The 13499-nt window shown below is 43.9% G+C and overlaps 1 protein-coding gene across 1 annotated transcript in view; it reads right to left on the reverse strand.

Moving 5' to 3' along the window:
- The window catches only part of Ankfn1 (ankyrin repeat and fibronectin type III domain containing 1), a 449198-nt gene that overhangs the window by 290438 nt on the left and 145261 nt on the right, over positions 1-13499 (reverse strand). The gene's annotated exons all lie outside the window — the stretch shown is intronic.

Consider the following 13499-nt stretch of genomic DNA (forward strand, 5'->3'; position numbering starts at 1 on the left):
TCTCCCTTTTGCTCCATCTGTGTCTGTGAAAGCAGACTGTACCTTGACAAAGTACCCTGCAAACACGGGGCAGGAGATTAACACCAGATGGCCCACCCCGCCCATCTCCCTGCCCTGCACTCCTGCCAGCCCCTACCTCCTCTGGCCAAATCCTCTAATTACCCTGCCACACACACACACATACACACACACACACACACACACCCTTCACTTTGCATTCTATAATTTAAAAATTGTATTTCCATTACTATCTCTGTTCTGACAACATGTAGAAAATTTGACAGTCCCATTTATCTTGGAGGCTTTGCCTTTTTGTTCAACCAGCAAAAATACAACCCAAGCCCTAAATGTAAAAGCATTTCATCAGACTGTGAGACTGACATATTCAAGAAAACACAGCAGCTACTGGTGCTAAAGTATTATTAATGTGTGTGTCTTGGAAAGGGGGAGGTTAGAGGTTAGAATATGTCTCTAGCTTCTATCACATAGTACAAAAACAGTAGTACTGCCTGTCAACTTTATACAAGATGGGAACAAATTTGTATCTGGGGAAATACATGTAAACTTGATAAAGATAGTGCTATAAATTTCCTATTTATTTAGGAGCTGCAGAAGAAGTGTTAGAACTACCATCTGCTCAGGACTAGTGTGATACACTGAAATAAAAAGCAAGCTAAAGACAAGGGCTGTATGGTAAATGTCTGAATCTAAATGATGAATATTAGGTCCTTGAAGATTCAAAAGCTGATTCGTAAAGACATCCTCTTAGTGGGTTCACTCAATCAGCTGGTTTTAAACACAAATCAAAATGTCACACTTAGCCCTGAATATTATTTTCTGGCTATAGATGGAGTATAAAATGAATGATTACTTTCACTTGGGAGAGAGGAAAACTGTCACAGTAAATAGATTTTTAGAAAACTAGCCTATTTCTTTTCTTCTCCTTTTTTTTTTTTTCTCTAGATGGCTCCTAGGTGATGGTGTACAGATATTTTCCACAAATAAGAGTTTGAGAGTATCTCTTTAATGGGGAAACATAAATGATTAAAGTGATTTCAGTAAGGCTCTCTACATCAGTTTACTTCTGATAGCTTTACATATCCCTGATGATTATCATACTTGAAATATGGTCATAGTTTTAAAAGCTTTCACAGATACCTTCAATCTGAAGCTTTTCATGTGAGGCAGATCAGACTCTGTCAAGCCTTTTATTTTATTTTAGGGGGAAAATGCATGCTGTGTTTTGTAATTTAAAGTCTCGGTAAAGTTAACCACACTTGTAAAAAGTCATTTATTTTTAGCATGGGCTTCTATAACATTCCCTCCCTTTCCACATGCTGGTTAGTGTCTGTCTGTACCCCTTTGAATCTGCTGGCCCAGTTCCTTTCAGCAAGTGTCTTATTTCCATGGGAAGCTCCTAGAAGGCAGGGATATTCTAGGTCCTCTTGCTTTGTCTAGACTTTGGAGCACCCAGTATCTTGATGGAGACTACCGACTTTTACACCAGCCAACAGTCTTTTAGACGTCTATATTTCCATAAACTGTTTCTGTAATGGTCATAATCTCATCACGAAACAGCATAGAAGAAGTCAATGGGGAGAAAATAGTTGGTTGAACCTCAAAACATTTCCTTTTCTTTCCTTTTTTTTTAAGGTCTTGCAGGGGAGGACAAGCCTATGTTGGAACTGAGCTATCAGGACACTGAATCCCATAGTTACTGAATCACTTCCTGGAATTAGGCAAGATAACCTTGGAGGTGTTTGGGAGTACAGTTGCTCAAGCAGTACACCAGTGTTAGGGTGCTGTGTGACTCATTCAACCCCTCAGGCCACGGTCTTCAAGTGGCTGGAGCCTTCTGAGCAAGTGAAAATGAGCACATCTGTTTGTTGGATCTGTTTGTTGGAAGGGGCCTACAGAGTTCTGAAACAGCATGGCTGGTGGGTCTGGTGGATTATTTAGCATTCCAGAAAGCTAGGGTGTTCTCCATGTAGGCTGGTTGGAAAGTTAAGAGTGCCAGGAAATACAGGGCACTGTATTTATATTACCTGGAGTTGAAGAGCTGTGTAACCCAGTTTCCATTGCTTAAGGCAACAAGCTCCAAGCTGAAACTGGGAATTAAACTGAGAGACACTCCTAAGGGTGAAAGGAAGGTTTGGATCCTACACATCCAATCCCAGGAAGCCTCTGTAGCTTTCTGACCCATGGGTAATGCATACAAACACTAGATTAAAACCTTAAAGGAGGCCAATAACTACTTCCAGAGAGTGAATACAGGTTCATAGGCTGTAGCATCCTTGTAGGAAGGTCTATTTAAATGTATTCATAAGAACTTGGGGATCAAAGAGACGTATATCAATCTATGGGCTTCCTGAGTGCCAGGCAGGGAAATGGTCCCTGGTGAGACATCCTGGTCCTTCGATCTGTCGAGAGAGCTGTCTCAGGGGTTTGAAGTAGCTAAGGGTGAAGATTTGGTATTCTTTTCTTCCCCGGCCAGGCTCTTACAACCAGCACCCCATCCTCTTCCTTCCCGCTCACTCTGGTGACCCAGTGCTCTTCTCCTGTCTCCCAGTAGCCTGATGTCTCTCACTCTGATACCCCACCAGGACCCTGCCCTCCCCAGAGTATCTTTGAATTTCTCCACTTTGGAGGCCTGGGGCCCTTCCTAGCTGGCAGCACCTGAGCTAAGTACAATCAAACCATGCCAGTGAAGGGAGCAGAACAGTGTAGACCAGGGGCTGGCAAGCATTGTCAGAAAAGGGCCAGCAAGTAAATATTTTAGCTTCTGAAGCCCAGACAGTCTTTGTGGCAACTACTCAGCTTTGCTGTCAAATGGCTAAAGCAGCCATAGAAAGTATATAAATGAGTGTGGCTCTGTTCCAATGAAACTTGATTCATAAATCCAGAAGCTGGATTTGGCCCTTGGGGTCACAGTTTGCTTATTCCTGCATAGAAAAAACAATGTTTGTCAGGAGTAAAGAACTGCACTCCCAGGCACAGCCTCAACCACTCCCAGCCTTTTGCACGTCACCCCACTTCTCCCTTGCCCCACGTCTGCTCCCCCGCAAAGGGCAGGAGGTGTGAAGAGGGCAGTGTGTGAGATGCGCCATGCGCCTGACAGCTCTAGCTGTTTAGCCGATCTGTGGCCAGTCACCCAAAAGTCCTGGGATTTGTCCTGACAACAGTGGCCATCGTTTCAACAACCTGCCTGTTCTCTGCTTTCACGTTCCTAACACACTGGAGCAGATTACGCGATTATTCTGATAAGTGAAGAAGCAGATCAGAGAAGTGAAGTAGCGTGTACACGTTACAGTGGGTACGTCTCAAGGTCGGGATTCAAATCCAGTTTCTTTTCACCACGTGCATCCATGTTGCCTAGACACCATATGACTTCCCAAGTAGACTCCTTAGTTTTCATACCTTTCACTCTAACTGACCACTTGGCAGATACGGTCTGTGGTACACGTGCCTCTCCACAGCTGCTGGAGCAATCAGATATTATCCTTCTGTGTGTAAATCTGCCCAGTGGCTTCCCAGAAGTCTTTGTGAGGACCTTCGAGGCCACTGGGACCTGTGCTGTCTTATTGCAAACATCTTGATGTCTCTTCCTTGCCTCGCCTGCTCGGGCTGTGCCTCAGGCACCAAACTTTGCTTTAAACATGTCAAGCTAGTTCCCATGTGAAGAGGAGTCCCTGTGTCCTGTTGGCCCATTCCTGACAGAAGCTGTAGCTTTAAATGCCAAACAGGAAAGTTCTTACTGTCCAGTAATCATCTTTTGATCACTGAGTAAATGAAAGAATATACTGGAATACAATGAGAAACTTTATCCATTCTCTCCCTCACCCCCAGACAGCATGCTTGTTTCTCTCAGAACTAATCAGAGTATCACTTTGTCTCATTTGTCCAAAGCCCTCAGTACAGGAGAGGTGAAACAAAACTCAGACTAGTTTCGTGATTCTGAATGCCAGAGTCATAAGGGACAGGAACAGTCATCTAGGGACCAGAATTGTCCGGTTTGTAGTCTCTGAGCCTCTGTTTCTCTGCCCCTCCTCTACCCCCACCTCATTCCCTACAGCAGCTGTTCTTGACCACATCAGGCTCCCCATCCTCCTCCTCCTCTCCTGTCTGCCACCTGAGGATGCGTTTGGTGGGGAAGCACCACTCTCATCCAAAGCTTCTCACTTGATCGGCAGAGATATCCAGAGACAGAAAACTGCAATAGCTCACCTGAGGTCCCACTGCTGTTTAAGATCAGAGCTGAGTCACTTGATCATAAACCTGGTCCTGACTCCACAGTTCACACAACAAATGGAACGAAATAACCAGCTAATAAACCCCCAGGCTGCTCACATAAGAGCAATGCAATTCTACATTGCTCGGCACCGGAAATGCACTGGGCTAGGCCCTATGACTGGTTAGATCTGGGATGCAACAGTGAAAACTCTACAGTGCCTGCCCCCAAAGAGTTTTCTGGAAGTCTGAGAGCGGAATGAAACAAGAAATGAAATAAGATTTTTTTTTTTACATTATAACTTTGGATAACAGGATAATACAGTAATCAGTCTACACTCAGGGTACCACAAAATACCTGGTTCAGAGTCACCATAAAGATATGCTTAGGCCTTGCTCTAAATGTTTTAAAAATCAGAGAAGGAAGCAAGGAAAGAGGGGAGCAGGGAGGAGGAAGGGAGGGAGAAAAACTGGATAGAAAAAAGGAACAGAAGGAAGGCAAGAAGGGAGGGAGAGAAAAGGAAAGGAAAAGTGAGTGAGCTTTTCCTTTCAACAGTTACATTTTTCTCTGCTTCTTTCAAAGACTGTAAACTGGTGCGTCATTCTTTTTAGAAACCATTTAGCGTGGTTTTCTCCTAGTTGGGTGAAACAATAGCATGGAGCTTTTCCTTTCTTCGGTATCCCCTACCTACCAGGCCCCAGCCTGGACCTCAGTGATACGCCTGAATTACTCTAAAAACTTTTGATTGCTATGCACCAAGTTAATAATAGACATTACCTCCATTAGCCAAAAGCACACTGCATGGCTCCTGGATCAGCCTGGGTCAGTGACAGAGATACAGATACCTCCACAACTCACAGAAATAGGAGGGGGACGTATGTCAGCTTGTCCCACCCAGACACTCAAGAGATGAGCTTCTATATGAAAAACTCAGTCCCAGTGCTAGAATAAATCTTTCTTTTCTATCATCATGTTAAAAAAGGGAAGAAAGAGAGAGAGAAGAGGGGAGGTGCACACTGACAGAAGTAATGAGCAAGTATTAGAACTAACCTGGAAATAAGCAATCTCTGGTTTTCTTATACTTGTATAGATAAAAAGCCAAAAATCAGAAAGAAAGCAGAAAACACTTGCCTCTAGAAGCCTCTGTTCTTCTGTCTCTCCTCATTCTCCCACCTCCCGTGAGACAAAGGGACACTTTACAACCCCAAACTATTTCTATCAACACTTGCCTGTGTACAGAAATGAAAACAGCCTTCCCTTCGCTGGGGCGGGGATGCTCACCAGCTTGTGCCCGGATTCACTCACCCACTCAACTCGAATTTTCCTGCCTGTTGAATGCAAAACAATTGTCTCCAAATGCCAATTACAAGATATTCAGAACTGTTGTTTTCCTACCCTGGGTAAAGACGCCTCCATGAGACACACACACACACACACACACACACACACACACTGGGGGGGGTGAGCTCTTGAGTTGAAAGAGGCCCTGGAGCTGGAGGGAAACCCTTAGCGAACATCCACAAGGTTTGGTTGCCAAGGGAACCCTGGCTTTGTCCAGCGGGGCTGAGAATGACTGCCTCTCCTGGGGCCTGGCTCCAGAGAGCCCAGATTGCCAGGCAGGGTTAGGCCCTAGGGGCGGCAGAGGGGAAGCATTACAGATGCTTGCTGACAAAAACATCCATTCCGAAGAATGAAAGAAAAGGTGAAAATCATGTCGTGAGAGGCATCAGGGGCAAGGGAATGCATTTACTGATGTCGCTGTGATCAGATTGGAGTTTGACTTTTGTGCCCTGAAAGGGGTGGGATCGGACCAGAGATCTGAACTAAGGAGACAGGATGGGAAGGAGAGAGAGACAGGAAGAATGAGAGGCAGGAAGGGAGAGAAAGAGGTATATTTCTGGCCCTAGCTGTGGATGCTGAATATTAGCCAGGTAAACAATCATATTTATTTAAGATGCCTTGTTGAAGATTTGAGTTGGGTTATTTTGACTACTGGACTGCTTGGAGAAGCTATTTTCTACAAAATGATAGGATCATCTTGATAGTCAAGCTAGTCTCATTTGGACTACGTTTTAAAGGCTAGGGCTGGCTTTCTCCTTTGCAGAATAAAATTTTCTAGGAAATGTGCCATAGGAGACACATCATGTGAAAGATTATTTTGAAACCTATTTGTCAAGGGCTGAGTCGATCCCAGAGTCTGGATGGACCCCAATTCCTAGCCAAGTGCCTGGCACAGTGTAGATGCACAATAAAATGTTCACTGGCTAAATTGCTATGGAAGGAGACCTTGCGGGCGGTGTCTTGCAAAGGATGAGGATGAGGACTTGACAGGTGAAGCTCTAAGGAAATGGGCCTCTCTACTGACCCACAGAGGAATGAATGGTAGGGGAGGAGGGACTTGAGCTCAGAGCCGTTCCCCTTGAACCTGATGTCTCCTTCTAAATAGAGGATTCAGGGGATCTCTCCATCAAACAATGCTGCTGTAGGAAGAGAAGCAAATCAAGAGAGACTGTAACTGGTACCTCAGCACGTGGTCTCGCCTAAACATGGGTGAGGATATTCACACTGAGTTATACTGATGTACCAAGGAAAATAATCTCTCCCCCCGCTCCATCTCCCTCTGCCTCCCTCTCTCTCTCTCCTTCCTTGCAAAATGGTGAGCATTTTATATTATTCATCTTTTAAGGCTCAGCTCTGACATCAGTTGCTCCCACAAGTTTCCATCACTATTTACAAGTTCAGCTTTTACAGTATTTTTTTACATATTGTCTCCCAACATTTATCTCACCGATTTTGTCACTGTACATACCTATATAATCACAGGGATGGTCCTTGTATTAGTTCATTTACCACTGTTATAACAAAATACCCAAGAAAAGAGGTCTCTTAAGCTCATGGTTTCAGAGGCTCCAGGGTTTGGCGCTGGCTTCTGCTCGGCTCTGGTGAAGGGGCAGGGGCATCATGGGAGGACCAATGTGTGAGACGGAGAGATCACATTATCATGAAGCCAGAGAGCCTCAGGAGTCCAGTCAGGGGTCAGAATTGTTCATGACAACTCACTGTCAGGAGAGCAGCGAATTTGGAGAAGTGCAGAAGTTCCTTCTGAGGCAGCACCCCCAACGACCTAATTACCTTATATAGTGCTAAGCTCCACCTTGTAAAGGCTCCACCACCTCTCAGCATGGCCTTAATGAGGACCGAGATTGCAGCACACAGCCAAACCACATCCAAAGCAGAGCAGCCTTTTACCAGACTCTAATCTCTCTGGAAGAAAAGTACCATGCCTCATCCCTTTGATCACTCTAATGCCTAAATTCTGGATACATACTCAAGAATTGATCAGCAGTGGGTTAGTTTGTGAGCATTTTGTTGAGTGTTCATTACAGTAAGCTCAAGGGAGGGTTCAAGAGAAGGGGAAGGTAGAGCATGTGACTCCTACAAAAAGTTTAAGCCCTAGTAAGACCTAGGTAAGATGAAGAACTCGGTCTTTAATATTGATAATGTTTATCGCAGGAAATACAGCTGTGAGGAACAGAAGTAATGTATTTATTTAATGGATGGGAACCAGCTCTTACCAGCAGCACTGTCTGTAGGAATGTGGCTGTGAACTCCTAGAAGCTCAGAGCTGCAAACATGCTCAGTTTGGCTCGCCACATATGTGCTTCTTTCTTCTTGTCAATACCTTGGGCTTTTGTAGCCTTTCTCTTCTAAAGAGGCTCCAGTTGAGAACACATTACCTAATTACAGAAGGTCTGGAAATAGCTTCATCCCAGCATTTTCCCTTCTCTGTGATATGGCTTCTGTTTTAAAAAAATAAACAAACAACAACAAAAACCAAGCAAACAAACAAAAAACTAGATCCAGAAAACACCAGCATCAAAATGTACCAGTTACAACTGGCACATAAGCACAAAAATCATAGTATTTCAGGTATTGTTACCATTTGGGGATATCTGAATTCTGTTACCCTCTTCTTTACTCTGTAAAGAATGTGACACATTCTGCATGGTGGACAGTGTTAACCAGGGGGAAATCTGAACCAAAATTCATCAAGTTGGGGATGATTCCAATAAAAAGGAGTAGGGGCCGGTTCTCATTGGAACTTTACCATGGATATGGCAGGCAGAGAGCTCTCAGTGCCAAAGAGAGCCAGAGAAGACGGATGCTTCAAGGTCGTCTAAAGTTCACAGATGAGGACTAAGCCTAGGAAGGTGGTTGCACGCTGAGTAAACAGGGATATGATTAGACTTTATGCCCAGAAACACCTAGCCATAGCTTTCTGAGTGGTCTGCTGACCTTAGGCCTGTCTCCCTCTGACCTCCCGGAAATGATCCAGACTAATCATTCCAGTGGCTCATGTCACTTCTCAGATCAGAATTTTTGCACGACTCTCCTGAGAACAAGTCAGTCTCTCAAGCTTTTTCTGGTCTGCCTTCCTGATTTTACTTCAACTCCATCCACTTCGCTTCCCTGGTACATCACATCTTTTCCAAAAGAGTAGTTATTTTCTTTCATTTCACTGCCATCTTCTTTCATTTTCCTATGACAAAATGTGACTCAAATGACCATAGTGTCACTGATATCTCCCTAAATCAGATGGAGAAGTCTCTGCTTAGGCCAGGAAACTGAGAGGTGCATCATGGAGTGAGAGTCTTTACAGAAGGAGGCTAAACTGGGTAATGCCGTGCTGTAGTGGTAGGAAGGGTTGCTATCTAGTGCACAGCACTCATCACAAGGTTTCGAGTATTTTATGAGGAGACTGTAATTTAAAGAACACATAAAAGAAGAGGGAAAGAACTGGGTTCCAGCCATCCCTACCTGTCAACCACATTCATGCCTTTTGGGAACTATCTAACTTCCACATGAACAAATACTGTTGCCATATATTGGGATCTCATAGTTCAATGCCTACAGGGCCAGATAAGTGAAATAAATGAGAGCAGAAGGCTCTGTGCCAGGTAATAAGGAGTGGTAGAGACTGTGGTAAAGTAGAAGTGAAATATAATATGTAAAGGGAATAGGGGGTAACCCAGCTCTAGCTGGTTTACTCACATGTGGGATTGCAGCCAAGGATTTCCAGAGCATTTTACTCTTTTAAGAAAAACTAGAAATGGGTGAAATTTTCCAGTTTACAGATGTTCTTTCAAAATGTTAACTGAATGTGTAGACGAAATACAATATATCAGCAGGCCATGTCCAGTTCTCGGCTGCCACTGTGTGACCTTTAACCTCTATGGAACATTCTAGAATGTGTGCATAGGTATCATCATGCAGGCACATGTAGTTGTTGTCAGTAATTCAGGTCACAAAATTTTTGTAAAAACATCCACAGGGTAACAGAGTACAGCCATAAAGGATTTTAGTGTGCTGCACAGTAAAGCAAAAGGTATTATCCTGAATGGACATCAAGTAGCAGAAAATAAAATAATATGAGAACTAACTCCTCTTCTGAAGGTGTGGCTTTGTCCAAAGTGGCAACAGAATGATATGGCCTCCTTCATATTTCTGGGAGCTTGATAGCTCCTAAGGCCAACTTTTCCAATTCTACTAGAGAGTGGGAGGGAGGCTGGGCTTGTGGAGGGCTGGGGTGTTGAAGGGACATGGATGTCCCCATGGACTGCCATACCAGGTGGCAGACACTGGTTAGTTTTCTTATTGGTTACACACAAGCTTTTCCCAGGTCTTGGCCAGCAGGTAATTACTCCAAGCTTCCATCTAGGAATGGGCTGGTATCTGTGACCTCCTTTCCAGGGAGGATCTTTCCTTTATGACCACCTGTAGAAACACTTGTGTGGTCTAAATGTTCATAGTGGCTGCCCTGCCTCCTCTCTTCATTATCACTGACTCCCTTCCTTCTCATGCTTATGGTGCTGTAAATGTCCCTCTAGACAGCTTGCCCTTGAGTTCACTTCAGTTCTTCTGTTCATTTTCTTTTCTTCTTTCTTTTTTTTTTTTTGTTTTGAGACAGGGTCTCACTATGTAGTTGAGACTGAACTGAAACTCACTATGTAGCCCAGGCGGGTCTCGAACTCACAGCCATCCTCCTGCCTCAGCCTCCCGAGTGCTGGGATTACAGGTGTGCGCCACCAAGCCCGGCTGTTCATTTTCATTTGGATTCAAGTCTGACCAATTAATTTTTCACCAAGTCTACTGGTCCTAGGACACCACCTGATACTATTGCCCCAGCCACCATCCTGCAGGTCCTTAGCTTTCCAAATCCTATTGTTACCGTGGCCTTCAAAAACAATCTTTCTCTCTCCAGTCTCTTCCCACCTCTCTCAAGCACCATTTCCATCACGTCATCTCCTTATCTATTATTTATCGTCTCAAGGTAAGATATACAAACATGACCCCAAAAGATCTTTATGCAGCTGCCTCCATGAAGAGCATATCCAGTTACCTTTAGGCAATAAGGAATGAATTTTGGAATCACATCGCCCAAGTTTATGTCCTAGTTCTTCCAGTTGCTCCCTGTGTGACCTGAACAAATTACATGACCTTTGTGGGCTTCAGTTACTGCAATTTAACTGGAGTAGATGATACCTAACTTGTATGGTTGTCAGGAGAATAGCGTAAGTCAGTGTAGGCTACCTCAGTGGGAGCACTCACAGAACAGTCTGGTCACTAACATTACTCCCCACTGCTCTTGCATTACAAGGAGAAAATTAGAGGGCGTTTCCATCTGTCAGCAACATGACTGAAATGTCAAAAGAATATTAAGTAAGCTAAATAATTAATGGAAAATTGTACAGTTATATACTCTGCTGTAGTGTAAAAGAAAATTTAAAAGATTAAGGGAAAAGATGAAAACCTAATGTGACTAAGTTTCTAGATTCTTTTCTCCTGAACATTTTAGCCATGTTACACCTATACTCTCCAGCACAGATATGTATTTCTGATCAGAGTAAGTCCTTGCAAGTCCCCCATCGACAACTGGATCATTTACAGTCTTGAGAATTCATATGTGATGACAGGAAGTGTGGTCACCTTCCACCTTCATTGTGCCATTACACATGGTAGAGAGGAGATGTTTGAGTTATTTGAGGTCAGACAATCCAGGATGTGAATCCTGACGCTACCAAAGGACTATGAGCAGGGTGTGCAATCGTGCTGCACCTCACTATCTTACCTGTAAAACTAGGTGATCCACTGTTATTGTAAAGGACATTAGATTCTTTTAAAGGCTTCCTCTATTTTAACAGTTCAGTACTCATTCTCCTCCCAGTTCTTCAGTGATCACCAAAGTTCACATCCTTAAGGCATTTTTTGTTACTCTGGGTGTTCTCAGCAATTAGATTCTCAAAATCCAACTTAGAATTTCAAAGAAAGGTTTTCATTTAGACGGAATTGGTTTTGAATTTTGGTTTTAACACTCGCTGTGTGATCTGGACAAGTCTGTTTTTTTTATCTGTGCAGTAGAAAGAACATCTCCTGAGGGCTCTTGTGAGGATTCAATGCAAGCAGAGTACTGAGCACAGGATCTAGCAAAGGGAAAAGGCCTGACAGATGTCAGCTGCTGTTGTGAAGGTAGAAAACAGCAGGTTGGAGCCTGATCTCACCTTGACACAGATAAGTTGAATGACCTTGGCCTCTTTCCATACCCCCTAAGTTTTCTTTTTCTATTCCTTTTCTGTATGTCTGTTTGTCTGGAAGCTCCTGAATGATGGGAAAGGATCCTTCAGTTTCTCCTACACTCTTTCTGTAGTTTCTAATTTCTATTGCCTGGGCAGTACACATTCAGAGATTGTCTCTCATTCATACCCTCGTTCAAAAACAGATAAAATGAAAACCCCCACCTCTTACCTATGGGCAGTGCTTCTGCCCTTGCAAAGAGTCAGCCCATGGTATGAGTGCCAGAACTGCCCCAGGGAGAGGGGAAATATTAACCATCTATAAAAAGTGTTCCCTAGGGGCCGGGGATTTAGCTCAGTGGTTCCACCTCTTGCCTCTCAAGTGCAAGGTCCCAAATTCGATCCTTAATACCAAAAAACAAAAGTGTTCCCTAGGCAGGGAGGGAAAAAATCACCTAACACTCTTGTGGCTTTTAGAAAAAAAAAAAAAAGAGTAAGAGTGGAGGAGGAGAAAAAAGAAATCCCTGAGCTTTAAACAAGTGGCTGGGCTGTTTGTCATCTGTAAAATGAGGCGATGGGAAAGCATGCAAGGGCCGTGGTCCCTGGGCTTGCTTCAAGGATCCGTGCCTCAGACGTCTGCTCCAGCACTCCCGGGCTGTCCATCTGCACTTGCTTTTTCTTTAACCAAAACAGAGAACTCTTACTGGGCTGAAGTTTCCCACCTGGCTCAGGAGTTTTAGACCTGGCCTAGGTGGTCCCTAAGTAAATATTTTTATCCTCGCTCACTCACCTCCTCCCAAGGAAAAACAAATTCATCTCTTTGCTCAGCGAGAGAAGAAAGCACCCAAACCAAACAACAGGTTATTTGCACCAATGGAGCCCTCACTCCAGGGACTCCTGGGAGGGCATGTGGTTTAAATCAGAGTGTCTAGGCTACTTGTCCATCTTCTAGACAGATTGGGTTAAAACAGGCTCAGAGAGAAGGTTTGGATGTCTGCCAAAGCACTTTAGTGCCTGTGCAGACTGGCACAGGGACCCTCCCCACCACCCAGTAGTTCTAGAAATCCATCTGCAGGCAAAAAAATAAAGAAACATTCCAACCTAAAGAATCAAATATGGTGCACTGTGGACTTTTCATATGCAGACTGAGTTCCTCATGATTTTTCCAGAAATAGCTCAGTGAGAATCTTTCCGCTATAGAGAGAATTTCAGGGACACTTGCAACTGGTTTGGATTCAACATTTTCATCTGGTGACATAGAAGGTGTTCCTCCATTTGTACCAGGCACCGTATGACACTTTAGGGGTACAAAGATGAAATACAACCATGGCCCTCAGGAAGTCACAGCTCTTGGGATGAAGGTAGAAAGCTAGAAACCACATATGTGATTAGAACTATTCATTTCCTAAGATTATGGTAGCAAATTACCACAAACTTATTGACTTGAAACAAAATGGAAATTCATTCTTTCACAGTTCTGGGAGCCAAAGTCTGAAATCTGGGTGGTAGCAAGGTCGGGTCGCTATGGTGACTGTAAAGGAGAATCTGTTCCGTTGCCTCTCTCCTAGCTTCTGGTGAATGCTGACCATCCTCAGAGTTCCTTAGCATTAGTTGCATGATTCCCATCTCTGCCTTGGGTTTCCCCTGTGTGTCTGATCAAATCGCCATGTGCTCTTTTCTTTTTTTTTTTTTTTTTTTTT

The sequence above is a fragment of the Fukomys damarensis genome, unplaced genomic scaffold, assembly GCF_012274545.1.
Source record: "Fukomys damarensis isolate Sample0158 unplaced genomic scaffold, DMR_v1.0_HiC HiC_scaffold_13, whole genome shotgun sequence".
In the NCBI taxonomy this organism is placed as follows: domain Eukaryota; kingdom Metazoa; phylum Chordata; class Mammalia; order Rodentia; family Bathyergidae; genus Fukomys; species Fukomys damarensis.